Here is a 15,028-nt window from a genome sequence, read left to right as displayed (position 1 = left end):
AACATGTTTATCCTTGACAGATCTTGGTATTTTTCCATGTCTCACAGGAACCTTTCCAAGTCTTTTTTTCTCTGAAAACAAAATAAATTATAAGAATGGAGTCTTTCTAAACTAAAGTTGATTAACTGTACAGGCTTTCTAGAGTACTTTCTGAGAAATGCCGTACAGCATTTCCAGTCATGAAACTTGTGTGAAAGGATAGTAACAGAAGGCAGCGTCTTCATTCCATTTCATCCAAAGATGCTCTTATGAAGTACGGTTTTTGCAAGCAGTTTATATTTGGAGTTATGTTTTGTTAGCAAAGTAAGTTATATTTCTATGGATGGGAATTATTTTTCCTAATCCTAATGTCAATACCCTATGAGTAGAAACTAGGTACAAAATGTAAGATAGATATTATGCTATAATTAGTAACTTCCCAATCCTCGTCTTTTAATCCTCTTTTAATTTTTCACTTGATGCTTATCACTTGGCATGGTGATATACCTACTAATAAAATTATATATCTTTTTATTTAATAGATATGTATTGTGTTGAAGAAAATGTCACATTTTTTAGATGTTAGTCTATTAAATTATTATAAATCAAGTCTATCTTATTAGTCAAATATTCAGTCCAATATTGCTGTGGGGTGGGAATTGGTCTCTTTAAATTGAGTTGTGCATTTTTAATTAGACTGTAGTAAGGGATATTCTTACATTAGATACACACTTAATCTCTAGATACTAGATATTATCCAGGATACAAATTGAGTTGGGTCTTAAAGGATGAATAGGGCTTTTGGTCAATAATAAAAATAATGATAATGATAATAATATCTAGGGCCTAGCATTAAAGGAACACTTTATTTTTCATGGCTAGGCACTCTGATAAGTTGTATCTCATGTAATACAACAATTCGAAAGGTAGGCTCAGAATAATGAGGAGGTGCTGAAGTTTAACTGGCTTCTGATTCTGGCTTTATCACTTACTGGCCATGTAATCCATCTAACCTTTCAGTATCCCCAGTTTTGAAGAAATTAATTGTAACTACCTCTAGGGGTGGTATGAAAAATATGTGAGATAATACAGTCTGATACTCTGTGTTTAAACTGATAAGTGCTCAATAGATGTTAGCTGCTATCCTTCTCCTTATTGTATAGATAGACAGAATGGTTGAGGCTCAGAGAAGCTACATAACTTCCCTACGTTTAGAAAGTGGTTGAGTCAGGATTTGAACTCGCGCAGTCTGGCTCTAGAGTCTAGGTTTCCAACTACTATGGATTCTAGGAAAGCAATATATACAGAATGTTACTTGGATACATTTATATATTGTAATATGATTGCCATTGTAGTGATATTTATCACATTACATAATTATAGTGTTCTTTTGCATTTAAATGAAAAAACATTCCAGCATTTCCCTTTGATTTAAGCTATCTTCTAAGCCAGTATTGCATTTTCAGTGAATAAATATGAGCTAGAAGTTCAAATGGAAGACTCTTTGAAGAATAGGGAGTTTATAGAAGAGGTCTCACCAGAAACATGTACGTGAGCATCCCTCCAGCTCCCACCCCACCACAACAAAGGGCCCAAGTACTGTAGTTCTATAAACTATGCCTTCTCACTGCTCTGGATTGATTTGACTCAAGGATTCTGACTCCAGCTAGTAAAGTTCACCAGGACTATAAACAGGTGTGTAATAATTGCCAAGGACACTAGACATTGCATATCCACTAGCCAACATATATTCTCCCTGTTGAGGGAATAATGTGGGATATCAAATCACAGTCAGATTACTTGGGGAAAATGAAACCAGAATGAGTTTAGAAAGGCACATGATTCAAGCAGGGCCAACGTTATGGGTATGTGACCTGTGTAGTTGCTCAGGGCCCCATGCTTATTGCCATCTTGGAATTCTTTAAATATTTGAACAAGGGCTCCACACTTTCATTTTGCACTTGGCCGCAGAGGTTATGTACTCGGTCCCAGATTCATGGGTTTAATGATACCACACTGTAATCCCCATGTCTCACCCATTTCTCAATAAAGGTATCCCTCTGAATGGGGCTGTAAGTTTTTTCTTTAATCCAATGGCTCCCTTCAACTGGATAATACTTAAAATGACACTGCCAGTGCATTCGCCTCTGACACCATTTGCCTGGCCGCTATGACTCTCATAGTGACATACCACTTCTTTAGCTGATTTATGTAGTGAATTAAAGCTGTCCTGGGTGTGTATCTTCAAGTCGATTTTGTGTATTTATAAACAGACCTTTACATATTTATTGAATAGATTATCTCTGAGAGAATTTTTGTTTCCTGACTCGGTAAGAAGTGCCCCATATGTTACTTCTGTGTTGTAGATGAAATAAATGTCATTAAGCTTGAAATTTACTTGAAGATGGGATTAACTGGCAGAACAGATTGGATGATAGAATATAAGAGAGACTATGTTGGTAAGATAGAGAAATGTGGCTAGCAACCCAGTAGTCACTAGGGCAATGTCAGCTGACCTGTGACAGTTATGCTTTTAAATGAACAATGAAAAGAAGACTTGGGTGAGAGTTAAAGACATAAATACATTTTTTTTAATACATTACTGTAAATAGGTCCTTTCTAGAGTTTTTAATCCTTGGCAAAACGAGGGACAGGGAGGCAGTTTACAGGAAAGCAACACACATGATTGATGGCTGGATAGTAGGTGATATAGAAGAAATGTTAAAAGATACAATAGAAATTTCTTTTGTCTGGGGGACAAAAAATAAGGGAATCTTAGAGTCTTCAAGTACATAAAAATTTTTTAAACAAATTTTGTTAATATATATTTTTTACATTTTAATACTGATTAAATGTGTGGAATTTCAGCATAAAGAATTTGCAGAAAATGACAGACATTTGGATTATAAAATCATTGAAATATTAAAATTTTTTTGTGATTTCTTTATTGTAATAGCTTTTGTCCATCTGTATTTGTTTAGAATATGAATGATGATTTAAAAACCAGTCCCATCAATCAAAACATTTCCCACCTGCTCTCTCTTAAGGGACTATCAAAGTAGTAAATTAAATCAACATTGTTTTACTACTTGTCCATCATAAAGTATTACTGGTTCCAGGTGAGTACCTCTTTACAAGGGACCTTTGAAGATTTAAAAGAGGGTTTTAAGGGAATAGAATACCATGCAATGAAAAAAATTACATCATAAACAAAATTGAAAGGCAAATTGGCAAAAAATAAATTTGCAAAGATAAAAAAGACAAAATATACTTGAATAGCTTATTCATGTTGATGAGAAACAGTAGAAGCAAAATGAAAAGAAAGGCAAAGGGTATGAACAGGCAATCCATTATTGAAGAAACAAAAATAGCTTATAAAATTATTCTGAATAACACTAATAATCAAAAAATTGACTTTAAACAGGAGGATGTAATTTTGTCTGCAACATCATCAATGACTGAGAAAATGACAGTCCTATACAAAGATAATTTATATTTTCATGCATCTGGAATGGCAGAATAAGCTAAATTATGATATGGCTAATTGTGTTATGAAATATTATTCCGTCAAGAATTTTCTTCATTTTTTTGCAAACTAAAATTAGAGAAAATTGCTCTCAAGAAAAACCTAAGTGAAAATATCAGAAAACTAAATTGTGTGCTATGTAGTATGGCTCATGTAGTGTTAAGGTATATACACACACAGACAGACAGACAGACACACACACACACACACACACACACACACACACACTCTCTCTCTCTCTCTCTCTCTCTCTCTCTCTCTCTCTCTCTCTTAAAAAGGAAGACTGGAGGAAAAGCACCAACACTGTAACAGTAGTTTTCTGGGATTTGAGCTGATCCTTGTGTGTCTTTTCTGTGTTTTCAGAAGTCTTGTAACAACATCCTTTGAAGTTTTGTTCATATTCCCTCCCTTCCACACCACCAAGACACAAGCACATACCACATACACAGTTGGCTGGGGGGAACTGGTGGAGTTTGTGATCCCCACACCTTCTTGCCCCAGGGGAACTGGTGGAGTTTGTGATTCCCCACACCTTCTTGCCCCATACTTTTCTTTTTTCCTGGAAAACATAAAAAACTAAAGCAGCAAAGTGTAAAAGAGTCCTTTGGGTTTGGGAATATCAGACCGAAGACGGGGTTTTGAAATGCAGTTACTGCGGATGGTTATAGCAACCTGGATTTTTGGGACCAGTCCTCATTTCAAAGCTCGCATCCCATTTTTGCCATAAGTAGGCTCAATATGTTTTAATTTTTGATTTAGCAATTGTACTTCTTATGCCTACGGAATATGTTTTAGATGTTTTAGAAAGGCCTTTTGCACTAAAGTTAAAAATTTACAACTGACTCACAAAGATCATCTTTCTACAATGAAAGACAAGACCTAGGATGCAGCTGCTCCCGGAGTCACGTCCTGTGACTGTGAACAAGGAGCAAGGACCCCAGGCTTCATCTTCAGGCCCCAATTAGTGAGGCATCATTCTATGTGAGTGTAATATACCCACGATCATAATTACAAATCCTGACATTTAGAGGCTCCCAAAGTCAACACCCATCCCAGCAGGGTTGGCCACATTATCAGGAGTTAAGGAGATGTAGAGCAATTAGAAGCCAAAGGAAAAGGTTAGCTCTACCACTCAGACGGAAGGCGTTCAGGAGCTAAACCCACCTGCTATTGCAGTGCTAATCTTTTTTAAATATCGGCTTTGAAGCCTTGTCATCCGTGACAAGGAGGATCTGAGTCTAAATGGAATGTTTAAGGGGAGTGCTTCCTCATCCCTCAATCAGGCTGCATGCTGACCTTTCTGTTGTCTCCACCAGTTGCTCGTCTTATCTTGAAATCCCAGAGAAGGTAGAACATCATTGGACCTGTCATGAGGTCAATCAGCCGGTGCTCAGGCCAATTTGCTAAATGTGTCCATGCTAAAGAGTCTGTTCCTTCCCCAGCCTGATGAAATGTAGCACCAATTAATCACTGACTAATTTTCAGGGAGTTGTGACCTTGCTCATAATGGTAGTACATTCATTTACCTGGCTTTCGGGGTTCTCAGACCAGGAATATGAGGCCACCTCAGGGACATGTGAAGCTGCTGAAACTTGTGTTTGAGGCTACCAGGGTGACAGGCTAGGGGATACTTGCCTCAGGCCAGCACTGACTTAGTTTATTTAGAATGTTCTGTCTGGCTTGCACCCCCTAAAGATGTTGCGTATAGCTCAAGTGCATGCAAAAGACATTCTTTGTTTGAAAATTTTAGTGATATAGTAAGGTCTCATTGTTTTTTCTATCAACCTATCAATGCTTTACTTGTCTTTAGAAGTTGGTGGCTTTGTCATCATTCTCCATGAAGGTTTATTCTCTGAGAGCTGTTGCGTTATCTTAAAAGCAGAAAGGTTTCTTTTTTTTTTAATTTTATGAAATAGACTGCTCTATTTGTAACCAAGTCTCATAAATTAAAATACTTGTCAAAATAAATGAATAGTATGTTTGTTACATTCATGACTTAAAATCACGTTTGATTGCTTACTCATTAATCCACAAAATTAAGCAATACACCCTGGATTGCAGTCATTAGTACAAAATAAGCAGGGTTCTTCTAGCAGTCAAATGTAATGGAGAACACTGTACAGTTGTGTTTGTTTCAAAACTAGGTATGCTAATGTGCAAATTTGTTTTACAATTTTAAAAGGTTTCCTCTGGAAGAAAATCAAATACGTAAATGTAGTCCACCAGGAAACAGGATTGGGATTATAATGTACTAAATGGATTTTAGGTGCACAAATTGTAAGATGCAGTTCTGGATTGAACCTCAAGGATGGGCAGAAGCTATTTTGTCCTGTACAGGAGCATGCCTGGTAATGAAGGTTACCTTTATTCCTATGTGCATGGAAAATTAGGACACAGGTGGTATCCCCCTAAAAGTGTAGACATCCATATAAAAGAGGCTTTGCTCTTCCTCTCGGATCTAGCAGAGAACTCCAATCACTCATTTACCTGACCCCCTTCTACCTGCCAAGTACCATACTAGGAGCTTGGAATATCAAGTCAATTGTACTTCAGTTCTCCCATGTTTAGAATGGGAATAATGGTGCTTTTCTCATAGGGTTTCTTGTGATTCTTAAATCATATATGTAAGCACTTTGAACAGTGCCGAGTGCATATTCAGGGCTATAAAATACTTGTTAAATATATTTTTAAATGATGTGACCCATGGTTTCAAGTAGCTTACGGTTTACTTTTAGACAGAGGTAAATAAATCAATGATCTTTTGTGCTGTGTGACCAGTGATGACAGACACCTGGACAGGTTATTGTGGAAACACCACAGAGTATGGTGGAGAGCCTCATCTGGGAGGCTGTAACTTCATTTTGAAAGCCATAATAGATAATGAAGAGGTTTTTTTGTTTTGTTTTGTTTTGCGGTACGCGGGCCTCTCACTGTTGTGGCCTCTCCCGTTGCCCAGCACAGGCTCCAGACACGCAGGCCCAGCGGCCATGGCTCACGGGCCCAGCCGTTCTGCGGCATGTGGGACCCTCCCAGACCGGGGCACGAACCCGTGTCCCCTGCATCGGCAGGCGGACTCTCAACCACTGCGCCACCAGGAAAGCCCATGAAGAGTTTTAAGCTGGAGCAAGACCAAGCCAGATCTGTGTGATGGAAGACCACTCTAGCAGTAGTGTTACGGGTAAATGTCAGGGGACTGGAGTGGAACCCAGAAGTGGATTGGGGCGCTGGCAGTAGACATGTGAGGACCTGGCCAGAGGTAGTGTGGCATTTCGTTGTAATGGGATAATTCCTGCAGAGAGAAATCACTCATATTACAGCAAGTTACTGCCTTCAAGGATCTATTGACATAAACTCTGATGGCTGTGGTAGCACTGGGCCTCGGCTAAGACATTGCCGAACTGTATTTCTGAGACAGTGATAGCTTTGGTTTGGTCAGAAAATAGAATTTGTAGGGAAAATGAAACTAAGCCAGTGAAATAATATTCAGTGTCAATGTTACATCATTGTAAATGTATGTATGCTTTATAATTTACAAAATTATTTTCCCATATGCTATTTTATGCTTTCTGGTGTTAGATACACTTGTTTCAAATTGAATAGTCTTTCAAAAACGCAGATTAGGCATGCACGATTTAGATAAGAATAACTCGAAGAAAAAGTCATTTGTGTGTGTGTGTGTGTCCATGCGTTGTAAAACAACCTAACTTGTATCTTGATTTCTAATACTGTACACTCTCCCAAGACTTTCAGAGCCCTTGGGATTGGATAGAATCAAGGAACCGTCTACCGATATACTGGGTAAATGGCAAGTGAAGCCACCCAGCGGATTGGCCTCATCCCTGAAAATTTCCCAGCCAGTTTAACCCAAGTATCTTCTGCTTTCCTCTGGGTATATTACTTTTAATATGTGTAATTCAGAGACAGTGGAAATATTACTGACGAGTATACTGAATTTTTTATATTTCTGACATTTGTGTTATCCTGATGATTCTTAAAACTTCCTCCCGGTTTCTGTACTTGTTTACTTTTCCTGTAGCTGCCCCCAGGTGCCCTAGGATTAGGGTTTGGTGGCTGCCAGCTGACCTTCATTGAGACCCTTTGCCCAACCACTGCTGTGGAGGTGGAGGGCACCGAGGAAAGGGCTCCTTCGGCTTCCTCTGTGTGTATTAGATAATGAGTTGTGAATGTTGTCTCATGAATGGTGAGCTATTATTACTAAGGAAAGTAAAGAATGCAGCAAAGCAAACTCGAGATTCTCTTAAGTTTGTCAAGTGGAAACACATCATCTTTGAAATTTTAACTCAAGGTAGTCAAAAGAAAAATATGATTCAGTATAACTTACTACATAATTAAAGGAAGCAAATGTATTTTTGGCTGAAATAGGGGTGTTTTTTTAATAGGCATATTTTTTGTTATTATGGGACAATTTAGGCTTCTGCCTCTTTAAAAAGTGATAAGGATAAAAGGGGTTCTTAGTACGATTGAATAAATCATGTTTTATTATTTTCTTTAGAATGCAGCTTAAAGCTGTAAAGTTTGTAAAGGTCCCTATTATCGATTTTCAGTTTGGAAAGGAAATGAAAATTGGTTTTATCTCATTTACTGAATGTCGATTGAAGTTTCTGAGAATCAGAGCTGTTACACGCTTGTTCTGAGGCTGCTAGATCTGATGGTAGCATCTGATGAAGATGCTAATGTGAGCCCGCTAATTTTTAAAATCCAGATTAAATGTTTTTAGCTGGCTGTCAAAATCCTTTGAAGGCAAAGGGTCCATTTTCAAACCTTTGTTTAAAGCGGCATAAAATTAGCTCAATAGCCAGTTGTGATTTAGTTACAAGCAGATGCATACATTGAAACGAAATTCTGCAGTGTTTCTCCCAAAGGTCATAATGTGCTTTCTCTACTTGTGAAATTGTTGTAATTTCACAGTCTTACTTAGATTTAATTGTGTCTATTAAGATTTGAGACAAATGATTCCAGCTTTATTTTGTAGGATACTTTTTTCTTTGTCTTTTCATTCTACTTGATAGTGGTTGCTAACATGGAATATGTATGAAACAGTAAAAAAAAAATATATATATATATATGGCAAATAAGCCTTTCTTAGTAGTAAGTTAGTTCACTTGACATGTAATTAAAATGGAGCCACATATCTCTCCGTGTAATTGCTTATCCCAAAAAGATAACTTTTATAAATACAGTTTATTATGTTCTATGAGCATTTGGATCATTCTTTTTTATTCTCTATGTAGACTAAAGATAATAGCATCAGATTATGAAACCTCAGGCTGTAAAAGTGACAGAATGCTACAGGCTGGCGACGGGGCAGACCACCTCTTGAATATGGAGGGACTCTGCAGTAAATGTGCTTGGTGGCGCTTACTATTAAAATATTTACTTGTCAGTATAGAAAGTAAAGGCATTGCTATATTGCTTCGAGTTATGGTAAAAATAGAACAGACAGCACAAACCACGTATTGCTAGGTGGAAGAACGGCACTGCATGTCTGAAGGTTGTGTGTTCTTGTGTGATGAAGAGCAAAGAAAAGAGAAAAACAAAAATTACCTATTTGATGTGTTTGATCTTGGTACTTTCTCTGTTCCTCTGTCAACCCTGTGATGAAGAGATTAAAGAGAAGCAACAAAGTAAAAACAGAATAGGGATAAACAAGTCAAGTGGGACTCAGTCCAGGAGCCAGGGAATGCTAGCTATGGGAGGAAAAGGAATTAACATTTACCCTTCCGTTGTGTACCAGGCTCTGTGCTAAGCATTTAGGCATGTGAGGAATATTATCAACGACGTTCATATTCTGCCTCCACCCCACTCACCCCCAACACACACCCATGAACACACACTCACTCACACCTTTACCTTGTTTGAGTGTAAAAATAGGTCTGAGTCCTTGAAGAGATATTGATGATGTGGAATTGTGAAGAGCACGTGGCTCTTTCGATCAAGTCTGTTATTCCGGGTTATGGGTTTTGTAAATTATCCAAAGCTCTTTTATTTCTTTCTGATCTTTGAGGTGGTGGTTGTTGACTTGTACATTATTTTGACCTTTACAAGGTAAATACGAAAAAAAAAAGATTGAACTATTCTTTAAAATAAAGCTTTTGCATCATATATTTTCTAGGTAAATTCTAAATAATTTCAGATGTTCCTTCCGAATACCCCCTGGGGAAGGAGTAGTCAGGGGGTACTTGTAGTTACCAAACTAATGCCTGATCTTGGAATTGGAAACACCATCAGCATTGGCAATTGAGATATAGTTATTGAAAATAATTTGTACATACCACATTAATGTACCTGTTTTCTTGTGTTTTCCTCAGTTCTTTTTAGGAAGTAGGTATTTTCCTGAGAAATACACTCCACCTTGACCTCTCAAGTAGAGGTACAAAACACATGAGGTCATTGCCTTAATTTTACTGACAGTTAAAGAGAAAATCTTTTCATGTTAAATCAAGCATGGGAAGCTGGTAAAATGTAAAATTGACATGAATTTGTAAAATAAAAGCTGAATGCTTCAATTTTGAGTTCATGGCATGTCAATTCAAGCTGTGCTTCCACTCAGTTATTCACATTTGTTTTAAAGCTACTTCTGGGGACACATCCAAAAGCTTCACACCAGGTACATCAAAGTTGGAAGAAAGATTGGAAGAAAGCCAATTGGAAGAAAGCAAGCAAGGGGGTGTCTGGGACCAAACTGCTAACCCTGCCCATCTCTCCATCCACCATCCACCCTAGTTCAACTCTTCCACTCCTTCAGAAACCAGATCAGCAGATTGTCCCTTTCAAACATGAACCAGAAAAGGAAAAGAAAACACGTAATCTCCATTTCAAGAGCAGAAGCCATTTCTGCCCCCCACCCCCACCCCCACCCCTGGTGTTGAATAGAAAGTAAGGAATTTCTCCTCCCATCGTAACGAAACGGAAGCAACAGTAATAATGATGATGATGTATTGAGTGTCTTATAGGTTTATATTGGTCATTTATACTCATTCATTTAAAAAATTAATTTTAGCGTTTTAAAAACACATGAAAAATCTAGCTATCTTTCATTGCTATATTAGGTTTCATATCCTTTTTTGCATCTTTTCACTTGTTTATTTCAACAAATATATGTTGGGTGCCTACCGTCTCTAATTCACTGTTCTAGGGATACAGCAAACAACAAAATTGACCAAAATCATTGTCTTCTTGGAGCTTATAATCTAGTATACTTTCCTAGGGAGTTTTACAGGGAGGACAGGCAAATAAATAAGACAAATAAGAAAAAAACATAGCATTGAGTGGTGACAAATACTATAAAGAAAAATGAAGGGAGTATGACAAGTGGGGGCAGGGGGAGAGGCGGCATTTCAATTGAGATAGTGTGGCCAGTGAAAGCCTGGCGCTTGATAAAAATGTGAGGGATCGAGGAACAAGCCATGCAGGTATCTGGTGGAAGACTGTGTCAGGCAGAGAGAACAGCAAATGTAAAGACAGAGAGGGACAAAGAAGATAGCATAGCTGGATAGAATCCTGAGAACAAGGGAGAGAATCATCAGGACATGGGGTCAGAACCTTCACTGGGAGCCCATTACCATACAGGGCATTGCAAGGACTTGGGCTTTATTCCAAGTGAGGTGGAAAGGTATTACAGGGTTCTGATCAGAGGAGAGATGCGATCCGCCTTAGGTTTCAGCAAGATCACACTGGCTGTTGTGTTGAAAGTGGATTGAAAGGGAGCCTGGGTGGAAACAAGGAGTCCAATCACAGAGCCCTTGCAGTAACCCATGGGAGAGGCTATAGGAGCTGGGTCCAAAGAGGTGACAGTGGAGGGGGTAAGAAGTGGTCAAGCCCTGGTTATATTTTGACATTTATTGACCAATTGGATGTGTGTGCGGTGTATGAGAGAAGGGGAGAAAGGGAAGGAAAGAGGGATTGAGGATTACTATAAGTCTTTTGGCCTGAGCAACTAGAAGGATGGATTGCCATTAATTAGGGATGTAAAAAGCTTATGGAAAGAGCTTTGGAAGATCAGTTTTTCAGTTGCTGACATGATAGGATAGGCAATTGACCATATGAGCCTGGATTTCAGGAAGAAGCTCTGGGTTGGAGATTGAAGTATGGAATTTATCAGCATATACTTACATCTTTGCCATGAGACAAATTCAATCACAACACAAATTTAGAGGTATTCACTTTAACGTTTTTAGAGATAAGTGAAAGGAAACTTAATGGAGGGGCCAGGGATTTGAGGACAAAACTGAGAGAACGTGGTGTTCTGGAAGGTAAGTGAAGAAAACCATTTAAGGAGGAAGCAGTGATCAACTGTGGCCTAAAATCAAGCCAGAGACGCGACTTTGAATTTAGCACCGTGGAGACTGTTTTTGGTCTTGATAAGAGCGGTTTCAGTGGAAGAGAGGGGTGAGAGCCTGGCTAGAGGGGCCTCAGGAAAGAATAGGAGGACGGAGATTGGAAACTGTTCTATGGAGAGCTTTCAAATTTGGCTTTAGTTGGAAGGTGGGAAATGGGGTGGTTTCAGTAGGGGTGAGTCTTGAGAAGGTTGATTTGTTTTTGGTTTTGGTTTTTTGATGAGCAGGTGAATAGCATATTTGTAAACTGACCTACCTGTGTGTATCTGGGGATTAGATGCCTAAATGCTGATAGAGATCTGTGGGGATGGGAGTTTTGATTGGAAGTAAAGTCTGTTTGAACAGATCATTTTGGATCATGTGGTCTTATGAAAATATCACGGCTGTACTGAGTGACATGAAAATACTGGCAACACATAAGGAGAACAGAAGGGGCACCAGAAGATGGATAGGACAGCAGAAGAGGAAGGCGTCCAAATCAAATATTGCCTGTTTGCCTTTTGCATAAAGTTGAGGTTACTGCAGTCCCTAAGGTGTCAGTGGAAAATCTCCCACATGCCACAGAAGTTTAGTTTAAATGGAACCTTAACAGAAAATTTTTTATAAAGATATAACTCTTTTTTTTTTTTTAAATGTTCAGCTCATCGCTGTGGGAAAGGTAATTTTGAATGGGTTTAAAGGTGGAGTAAGGCCATTTTCATACACTGGACACTTTGGAAATCAGTCTGCCTTCTGCTGAGGGATTAGAACAGTGGTTTATGTTAATTACATATCTCTGTAACACTCTCCACCAGGAACTGTGTCACCAGGAATGTAGGTGTTCTTGATGAATCAAGTAATCCAGCTAACAGAGACCTACAGCATAGGGTTTAAATTAATTATCAGTGTTGACGCAAGTGTAAGTCTGGATATACTGTAGATGTTGAGATGAAGACTGGATGAAGAGTCTCTTATCAGCCAGCACTTGTGGTACCAGTGCCTTTGTCTGGGTGCCACAGATTCAGGAGCTGATTCTCTTCTTTCCAGGAGTAGAGACTTTATTCCATCCATTCATCCAGACATCCAGAGTAGGCTCTGTGGAGATAATTCCTGTCAATCATGAGATTGAGAGACAGACTAGGCAATTAATTAATCAAAGAGATGATGAGATTTGGGGAGCCTCCAGGTCTCACTGTCATCTTTGAGAAAGTCATGTATTTGCCTGTATCTCCAAAGAGCAGAATACACATTTCTTTAGGGCATAACATCCTCCTGGACAAGCTGTAAACATTCCATAATGTAGCCTCTCTTTTCACAGAGCTTTTTTTGGAAAATACAGTATGGTCTGAATCCCTGGATTGGACTAGATTCTAGTACAGATTACTGTTTAGTCTGTCACTTTGGGAAACAAACTCTCTGACTACCCTGTGTTCCCATTAGATAAATAGGTATAACATTGTTACTGCATATGCTCTGACCTTGTGTGAATATAATAGTAGTATGGAAAACAGTGAAGTATTTTAAGGAGAGAAGGTTACATAAGAGCCATAGATAATGATTTATTTGTGAGCTATCAAGTTTAAGCTTTTGTACTATACTTCTGAGTGATATCCTTTTTTTCTTTTTGCCATTATTTCAGGCACGTAGGATCTACTAAGATTTAAGGATGTAGCAAGAGGAAAATCTTACACAAAACTGTGTGTAGTACCAGTATAATAAGCCACTTTGCCTTGTTGATTAGTATATTAAAATAAATGTTACAAGTATGTGTTAGAATTCACCAATATGTAAAATTGAAATTATGTCACAGGAATAGTGATGAAAATAACACTTCTATCACATTTTAAAAGTTGATTTTGTTTTCCTTTTCAGGATTTAAAGTGTTAAACTCTTCATTTTGGCCAGATGATTAGAAAGATATAGTTCTCCTGATTATTTTTATACTAGAATAATCTTTCATTATTAATCCATTTAAGTCATCTCAAATCGGTTCATCAGTGCTACCAATTAAAAATAGAAAATGTATGTGCTCAATTTCAAGAATTAAAAATAATGCCTTGGGAGTAGCATTTCTTTCCGTGGTGAGAGGATTGTTGGATTTTCCAATTAAAGAAGTCTCCATACTGGAAATGAGTAGTCAATTATGAAGGTTATTTTTGAATAGCCAATTTGCATATCCCTAATTGTATTCATTTCTTTTGAAAGACTGAACTTGGAATTTATGATGTTTTGATTGGTTAACCCTGCACTGGTGTTATTAATACTACTGCCAACAAGGTTCCCCTATGAATGGGGCTTTGAATGCCTTTCCTAAATAAATGTTTGAATGATAAGTAGGTTTGTTTTATTTAATGAATGGAAATTTCTGAAAATTTACTAGCAGTTTTCTAAATTTGCACTCACTGCACTTTATTGGATTGACAGTAACATCCCTGAGCTGCCTACTGCACTCATACTTGGACATTTCCACATCAGCTGATGAGAGCCATTGGAAGTTCCTATCGTGATGCTGTCTGCTGGCCAGAAACGCCAATGGCTGCGTCTGCCATTTATACAGCAGTGTTTGCCCAATTACTTGATTATTTTATTATATGTTGCCCCTATTTTAAGAAAAATGACTTGGAGATGGACAGTTAAACGTTTTTATATTAATGACGAGAAGCATAGTTCTCATATGAAATAAAATTGAGATGAAGATGGGAATAATTAAAAGTTCTGAGGTTTAGTGTCTTTGGACTTAAACCAATCAACATGGAGTTAGTTATGAAGGAACATAACGAAATTGCAGGCATGAATACAAACGGGATATCGATGTGTACAAGATAAACACAGATTGTGTGTAAATATACACGTGTATGTACAGTTCTACTTATTATGATTGTGTCTGAAAGGCAGTTACAGTTAGGAATTTTATCGTCTTTACCTCTCTAAAACTGGAATGTCCTCTTCTACCATGTAAGTCTGTTGTTCAAATCCTGCATATTCAACTTTCATGTCTGGCAGCACTCTTGAATGAAAGAGATACTGAAGTCCTTTTAGGCATATGAGAAAAGGTGGTGAGGGGAGGTGACGGCCATTTCATTCCTTCCAGAGGGTTAGCCAGAATTGGATCTCTATTTCAGGAATATACAAACAAACCATTAATTATTTCTTGGCCATGGCACTTTTAGGCATAATATTGAATTAA

At 38.0% G+C, this 15,028-nt stretch overlaps 1 protein-coding gene across 1 annotated transcript in view; it reads left to right on the top strand.

Annotated features, from left to right (window-relative positions):
* Positions 1 to 15,028, top strand: part of PARD3B (par-3 family cell polarity regulator beta) — a 1,041,103-nt gene that overhangs the window by 369,645 nt on the left and 656,430 nt on the right. The gene's annotated exons all lie outside the window — the stretch shown is intronic.

Source organism: Pseudorca crassidens, chromosome 6 (assembly GCF_039906515.1).
Source record: "Pseudorca crassidens isolate mPseCra1 chromosome 6, mPseCra1.hap1, whole genome shotgun sequence".
In the NCBI taxonomy this organism is placed as follows: Eukaryota; Metazoa; Chordata; class Mammalia; order Artiodactyla; family Delphinidae; genus Pseudorca; species Pseudorca crassidens.
This window is presented reverse-complemented; position numbering and strand designations above follow the sequence as displayed.